General features: G+C 50.0%; 1 long non-coding RNA gene across 1 annotated transcript; it reads right to left on the reverse strand.

Annotated features, from left to right (window-relative positions):
• Positions 1 to 1,286: 1,286 nt before the first annotated feature.
• LOC308486477 lies at positions 1,287 to 3,555 on the reverse strand. Its single transcript, XR_013991065.1, has 2 exons — positions 2,779 to 3,555; positions 1,287 to 1,655 (listed from the first exon to the last, which is right to left on the reverse strand). It is a non-coding gene; the product is annotated as an uncharacterized lncRNA (long non-coding RNA).
• Positions 3,556 to 8,336: the final 4,781 nt, after the last annotated feature.

Below are 8,336 nucleotides of genomic sequence, written 5' to 3' on the forward strand. Positions count from 1 at the left end.
AACCAAGTCTGGGGCCTGATCCTGAAGAGCCCCAGTCTGCACAGGTTCCCCTGCAACAAGCACCAGCTGGGCTGAGTCAGGGGCCTGAGCCTGCCCTGGCTCCAGACACAGGGATGACCTCCTTGCCTCCAGCTGGGCCATCACTTCCAGCTGCTCCACTACCGGTTGGGTCAGGGGAGGCTGAGGCGGCCTCTGGGTCTAGTAACCCACCGACGTCTCCCCAGCTGCAGAGACTGAGGTCTGAGAGAAGGAGAGACCTGAGTACTTGCAGGAGGAGTGCTTGTCTTCGGACGAGACAGGGAGGTGAGTCACCAGGGGATCAGGACCGGCCGTTACCCTGACAAAGATGAAAGGCTGTTGGACCCCACGCCAGATTGTGGGAGCAACATTGCTGTTAGCTAGAACCTGCCTGAGACCCTGTGCCTGACCTAGCCTGGTTTCCTGCCTCATGTCCTGCCTTGGCCCTGTCGGACTGACTCCTAGAGGAACCTTCAGATTCTGGACTGGTCCTGGACCGCGTTTTACAGGTTACCCACGGGCCCAGCACAACCACCTTCTGAGGAAGTCAGTTCCACCATTGAATGACTCTTGCCCTTAAAATGGTCTTCCTAATGCTCATTCAGAATCTCCTTCCTTGATTCCCTGCCCTGCCCTCTGGAGTAGGACAAATTGTTGTTGCTATACTTTTGTATACTGTCCTTCATATGGATTTATTAAATTTGTATACTGCCCATCGTTGTATTTTTCAGAACAGAAAAATACAAAACAAGAATACAAAATACCGAATGAAACGAAAACAAGCCCATACCCTCTCCCTTCGCAATCACATTTAGGAAACCATAGCATGTTAATGAAAAGCAAGCTGGCTCCGTCTTCCATGTGACAGCCCTCCAGGTATCTGAAGATGGCTATCAAATCACCTCTCCGTCTTCTCTTCTCCAGGCTGAAGATACCCAACCTCCTCCTGAATCTCCGTTTCCAGGCCCTTGATCATTTACCATTTCAAAGCGTTTGTGAAGATTTGCTTCTGATAAGCTGTCAATTATTTTCTTGGAACCTCAGCCCTGAGGGTTGTATCCCAGATCCTTTGTCTGAGTGTCAGTAGCAAAGCAGTCAAATGCCGCTGCTGCTTTAACATGACTGCTCTATCCTGCGCCTTGCAAGTAAGTGCCCTGAATGTTCAAGGCAAGCAAACCTGAATGTTCAAGGCAAGGCTCTGTGTAGCTCTTCAGGATTTGGAAACAATCACTTGGCCTCTGTTTTAATTCATCATTTTATGCCTGCGATTGTGTGTGAGATTTTATTATTATTATTCATATGGATAAGCTTCAAGTCCCCCACCATTCATGGACCTCCTGACAGCCCAGGATTACCAATGTTGCAGCTGATTGGATTTCTAGCCCTGAACAGCAGAAGAGTGCCAGGCTGAGGAAATCAGACGTTGGGTGGCCATCTGCTATGGATGCTTTAGATGCACGGGGTTGGGCTGGATGACCCCTGGGGGCCCCTCCCAACCACTCAGTTCTATTATTCCAAGTCTCTCCTCCATCATCTCTCTCCCCCTCTCTCTCTCTTTCCAGGCTTGGCTCCCCATCTGCAAAGGCTGTTGACAATCCAGGCAGACTGTGAAGGATGTAAAGGAAGCACCAGGCAGACTGTAAAAGATGTGTGGAGCATTAAAAGAGCGCATGATCCGCATGCAGAAGCTGCCACCTGCCAGCCTCCCGTAGCAGATTCTGCTCAAGACCCGCAACCAGGAGGAGAGGAAGGAGGCAATTCTGGGCTAAGCGGACAAGAGACCTGCTCATGGGCCATTCCTCCTGCTGTCAGGGCTGAAGTCAGACGCAGGTCAGCAGGGAAAATGCAGGGCTCTGTTGTCAGGGAAGTTAACTATTCAAGGAAGCCACTTCCTTTTTTTTTTTTTTTTTTTGAATAATTTTTATTAAAGTTTCAATCAAAAATTAAACAACAAACAAAAACAAAGAAAAACATAAAAAAGATACACAAATACACAATACAAATCCCAAAAAGAAAATAAAAAAAACCACAAAGAACAAAAATCAACAATAAAAAGAAACATAACAATTAAAAACAATATCTCTTTTCCATTTCCATCTTTGAATTTACTTTTTTTCTGGACTTCCTCATGCCTCCCTCTTTTGTATTCCAATCCAAATTGTTTGTCCAGCAATTTCTTTCAAGGAAGCCACTTCCCGCTCTGCAGGTTGGCTTCTGTGGAGCAGTTGCCAGGACTGGAGGTCCCTGCCCCCCACCCTTTAGAAGGACCCTCCTCTCCCAAATGTTTCCCAAACTGTCTCAAACTTTGTCTGCACACCTCTGGTCTCTGCTCCTCAATAGCCTGCACATTCTTGGTGTTATAGGAAAATCCTTGGGCCCACTGGGACTGCCAAAGACACCAGTCAGAAATATAGGAGCAAAACAGCAGCCAGTAGGCCTGGTCTTTATTAAAAACTGTTGCAACAGGACACCCACCCACCACACGGGAGAAGCAGGAAGAAGCCCTGAATAAAGAGATGCTTCCTTTTTTATAAGTTTTCCCTTTTCCAATTCCCCTCTCCAGCGCCACTGCCAAAATAAAAAGGCCACCATGCGGCCTATGACTGGGGCACCCCCCGCCCTCTCGGGCCTGGCAAGGCGCCCCCACGGCAAGCAGTGACCGCAGAGGGGGCTTACAGCCCCTCCCCAGTGCCACCGCCGCTGAAAAACAATCAAGGAAGGCTTGCAAGCAGCCTGTAACAAACAACGCAAAATACTTACCTCAACCTGGTTGCTCACACGTCCTGCAACCTGGAAGATGATCCTGGAAGGAAGAAAACGAAGTGAGGCTTGGTCAAAAGGGTCAGCCTCTTTTCTTTGGCCTTAGCCCCACCCCCGGCTGGCCGGCCATTGTCCTCCCTGGCCGAGGGCGGGTCAAAGGCCAACCCAAGCAGGTGGGAGACACCTGTCCAGGTGAGCCCCATTCAGTGCCACAAACCCCACCCACCTGTAGGGAAGGGAGGGCGGAAATAAACACCTTTGGTGAAGCATCATACATACATCATACATATGTCACAAATGGGGAGAGTTGGGGGTGGTTTTTGGCAGAAACCGGTTCATCAGGTTTGCCCCCATCTCTCCTTTGCCCTCCACCTCACACCCATCAAGTGATACAAAAGAAATATTTACAAGTTCCTGTTTTTTCTGGTCAAGGTAATCACACTCCTTTGTCCTGAGCTGAGAACCGAATCCTTTCCTGGAGGGTCTGCTATTGTCTGTGGGATGACTACCTGTTTGCCAGTGATTACCTCTTGTGTAAGAGGCTGCTGAGTAGTGGTCTCAGGCTTGAGGGATTATGGCTGCCCACATCCCAGACTCCCCCCTTGGTAGCCATTCCTTTCCTGAACAGTGGAATGGCACAAATCCATACTGGAGCGATTTTATATGAATTTCTGAAGTTTTCCCAGTGAGCCAGTACATAGATACATTTATCAGTGAACTGTTGCATTTGGTATTCTGCAGCAGAATAAAGATAGGAAAAACTGTGATGAAGTGTTTTGTGGGGACATTTGCAGGAGTGATTGTGTTGATTTTGGTAGTCAGGGGCAGGCCGGGGGTGTATGATGCGGGTGGCACTGTGGTCTAAACCACTGAGCCTCTTGGGCTTGCTGATTAGAAGGTCAGCGGTGTGAATCTCTGCAATGGAGTGAGCTCCTGTTGCTCTGTCTGAGCTCCTGCCAACCTAGCAGTTCAAAAGCATGCCAGTGCAAGTAGATAAATAGGTACTGTTGTGGCAGGAAGGAAAACAGCATTTCTGTGTGCTCTGGCTTCCGTCACAGTGTCCTGTTGCCCCAGAAGCAGTTTAGTCCTGCTGGCCACATGACCCAGAAAGCTGTCTGTGGGCAAACGCCAGCTCCCTCGGCCTGAAATGTGAGATGAGCGCTGTTGGGATATTCCGTTCCACCTTAAGGACAGACGTGTGGAATTGTTGTATGTCACATGTCTGTTTACACTCCAGCACAGCTTGCTGGGAACTTCCGTTTGTGTATAGCTTTTGCTGTCTTGCTTTGGACACGAAGGAGATCAGACATGTTTTCCTTTTGTCCTGATGTATACCGAATAAACTGTTTGTAAATATGCTCACAAAACTTCTCCTTCCGCTTCTGTTGCGTAGTGTTTATTCTGCTGAGTAGCGTGCCCTAGCTTCTGAAGCTCGGGTTGCTGATGCTTCACCAAGGACTGGAGATCGCCCGGCACACCGGCCGGTGGGCTGGAGCCAGCTGGGGGCCTGCCAATTGCCCCCGTTTCCTTGGTCGTTGCCAACGAGCGCCACAACCCCATAGTCACCTTTGACTGGACTTAACTGCCCAAGGGTCCTTTACCTTTTTACCATATGATGTCTTCTGGAGGGCCACACCTTTATATAAATTCCAGTAACACCAGAGAGAGAGACTCCCTGGATTCTTCAGCTGCCTCTTGACCCCCTTCCTCTGCTTCAGCCTCAGAGTCTTGTTGCAGGAACCCCCCCCCCCCATCATTCAGTTTGTACAAACACAAAACACACACACACACACACGACATACGCGACGCTTCTGTTATAAATTCGTAGAAAATCAACCATACATCAGATCTGCACCATTCCACTTTTATTTTACTCCATGAAGGAAGGACTACAAAATGTGGAAGGTCTGATACAGGGCAGCCATAATCTCTCGAGTGTACCAACACATCCGCAGGAAACCTGCCCAGTTGGCATGCCAACCTTGATGGTCCTAGGCAGAAGACCATCAAGGACACAAAGAACTTGCATATGGGAGTGGATTCAGCACAAACTGAAACAAAGGACAGTGATCAGCTCTTCCCTCTGGGGACAGGAAACTGCAAACTCCCCTTTGTCTTCTGGAAAGTACTCATGGGGAGGGGGAAAGGAGGAACCAGCCAGGTGACATGATACTCAGGTTACCACCACAACTCCTCCCTCAACCCCTCCTCTTTGTGATGTGTCAATGATGTAGTCGTGATGTAGTTATGATGTAGTCTTGGGGGTGTAGCATGGGGGATTAGCAGCTAATAAAAGTTTGGGGGCTCTTTTGTTCGGGGCTTCCATCTTGTTCCACCTGGTGGCAGGTGGGAGTCCTGTGGCGGCAGTCTTCAATCAAGACCAAGCCTACTGGCTGCTCTTTTGCTCTGGCATTCCTGGCTGGTGTCCTTGTTTTTTGTCCAAGGGAGCCCTCAGATTTCTCTGTTAACAGTCTGACCTGCTCCCCGGCCCTTCCTTCCCCCTAAGTCCTGTTGCCCCTTCAGCATCCAGCCCCTGCTGCCACCATCTTCTCCCTGCACCCTCTGAGCCTTCCTCCTCCCTTGGGGGTTCCTCTGCCCTCGGCTCCTCTTTGCCCAGCCAGTCCCAGACACCTGCCTTGTTTCCAGGGAGATCTGAGGACACGGCTATTGACTGGGGATTCCCCAGGATTTCCTTATGGGGAGGCCAGGTGATGTGGCAAGCAGGTTCAGGGCGTGAAACCTCCCAATGCAACCCGAACTTGCTGGCATGTGGCTGAACCCCAGCGGAGGACCCGGAGGACCTGTCCTGTGGCACCAGGAATGCCTCCTGTCTGTCGTTCTCCTGAGCGGCCACACTTGCTTTGGCAAAAACCCAGCAGGAGGGAGGTGCCCCCCCCCCCACATTCAGCTGGGGAGGGGCTCGTTCAAATGAGAAAAGCAAATTGCCTTTTTTCGTTTGCAACATGTTGAAATCCGCATCCAAAATGTCAAGTTTTTTTCCAAATGCTTTTCTTCTGAAGTTTAATTTAGAAAGGGCTCTTTAGAAAGCTCCCAGGTGAAAAAAACGTTAAGGATCACCTTGACAAACTCCGCCCCGTCCCCCCCGCGTTCACAGCAGCACGGAGACCTGCCAGCATCCATAATTGGGAATGTACTTTTAAAAATGGAATCAGGAAGAAATAAAAGCAAATCACCGCAAGTAAATGCACTCGAGAAAGCGTTTTCCAGGGGTTTATATTTCTCTGAAATCTGTTTCAGCTCCAGACAAGATGACCCGGGGGGCAAACTGGAAGCGGCTCGTACAAATCCATGTAATGACAGGAGCTTTTTTTCTGTTTTGCCTTAATGAAAAGCAGCCTTGGGAGGCTGCAGTCGGGAGGGGAGAGGTGAAGGGGTCTGCATGTCTGCTTAGCCCATGGGTAAGGCAAACTAAGGCCCAGGGCCCAGATCCCGCCCAATCACCTTCTAAATCTGGTCCGGGGACATCATCCATTTCCCTTATGGGGTACCCAAGAGCCCACACAGAGTCCTTATGTAGGTTCCCTATTGGTAGGAGAAGATAACAGAGGTCAACCAGAGAATATTGAGAAGCAAAGCAGCTAGTAAGCCTGATCTTTATTAAACTGTTGCAACAGGGTCCCCCTCTCCCCCCATGCAGGAGGGAGGAGGGACCCAGAACAATGGTGCGCAAGCCCTTATATAGACTTTTGCAATTGCCCACCCTGCAGCCCAAGACCACCCCCCAATATATCATCCATCCATCACAGAAGGGGCAGTCGGCAGCAGAATTCTGTCTGGCAGGAAACCTGTTGATGGGTATACCTGGAGAATCTGGCCATTCTTTTGTGGTGACAAATACTTAATTCCTGAGTCCAGGTCACAGGCTTGCCCTATTGTGGGCACACACGCTAAACCCTGTCTGTGGTGCCTACCCCTTTACCCCAAATGATGAGACAAGAGACCAGAGTAAAACGCAAAAAGGCCGGTTACTTCAATCTGGCCACCAGAACCCGCTCCAGGTGATCCTGATCCTGGAAGGAAGAACACCAAAGAGGCTTGGACAAAGGGGTCAGCCTCTTTTCTTTGGCCTTTGCCCCCCCCCCCTGGCCGGCTGTCCATTGTCCTCCCTGACAAGGGCGGGTCAAAGGCCAGCCCAAGCAGGTGCAGGCACCCGCCCAGGTGAGCCCTGCTTAGTGCCGCAAACCCCACCCACCTGTGGGGAAGGGAGGGCGGAAATTCATATCTTAAATGTGCCCTTAAGGCAGGATTTGTGAGCACAGAGACAATGGGGAGGCTTTTCCCATTTCCATCCAAACTGCAGACGAATATTTGAGGTCACTGAAAGAGTAAAATGGCTTTAGGACTGTGCCTACTGGCGCCCCCTCCCCTTTTGCTGACGCGTGCACACACACACACACACACACACACACACACATCCAGGGGCACGGAGGCGAATCGGAGAACAAACAGCTGGCTCCGGCTGCCAAGGTCCCTGAACATCTCAGCTGCCTGGAACACTCCCATATGCTTCCGGGGAGAGCACCCCCCCCCCCGGGCACAGTTCAGCAACAGAGAAAGAAGTTTGTCCATGAAGCTGAAATGTGGGAAGGTTCGGGATGAAGAAAAGAAAGTTCTTCCTTGCACAGTTAGACCATGGAACTCCCTCCCTGTGATAGGAATTTTGAGATCTGTTGTTGTTGTTGAGTTGTTTAGTCGTGTCCGCCTCTTTGTGACCCCCTGAACCAGAGCACGCCAGGCCCTCCTGTCTTCCGCTGCCTCCCGCAGTTTGGTCAAACTCATGCTGGTAGCTTTGAGAACACTGTCCAACCATCTGGTCCTCTGTCGTCCACTTCTCCTTGTGCCCTCCATCTTTCCCAACATCAAGGTCTTTTCCAGGGAGTCTTCTCTTCTCATGAGGTGGCCAAAGTATTGGAGTCTCAGCTTCAGGATCTGTCCTTCCAGTGAGCACTCAGGACTGAGTTCCTTAAGAATGGATAGGTTGGATCTTCTTGCAGTCCATGGGACTCTCAAGGGTCTTAGATATATGTTAAATGTTCATAAGTGTACCAACCAAGCACGTACATAGATCAGCACAGGAAGACCAACCTGAAACCATTTTTGATTCCCAAATGTTTTCTCTGCAAGGTCAAAGGAAAATGGAAAAGCTTCCCCATTGTCTTTTCCTTCACAAATCCTGTCTCAAGGGCACATTTAAGATATGAATAGGGTGTCAGCCTGTGACCTGGCTCAGGAAGTAAGTATTTATCATTACAAAAGACTGGCCAGGCTCCCCAGGCAATCCAATCAAGTGACCATTAAAAAGGTAACCTGGCAGACAGGAGGTAAACAAAGCACTCAGATTTCTGCTGTAGACCACCTTTTCTGTGATGTAGGTATGATGTTTGTGGGGGGTGGTCTTGGGTTACACCCCTTCTGTGATGTATGTATGATGTATGGAGGGGTGGTCTTGAGCTCTAGGGCAGGGAATTTAAAATGTCTATATAAAGGCAGGCACACCTTGCTTCTGGGTTCCTCCTCCTTTCCTGCGTGTGAGGGGA

The sequence above is a fragment of the Podarcis pityusensis genome (assembly GCF_964106645.2).
Source record: "Podarcis pityusensis genome assembly, chromosome: 10".
NCBI lineage: Eukaryota > Metazoa > Chordata > Lepidosauria > Squamata > Lacertidae > Podarcis > Podarcis pityusensis.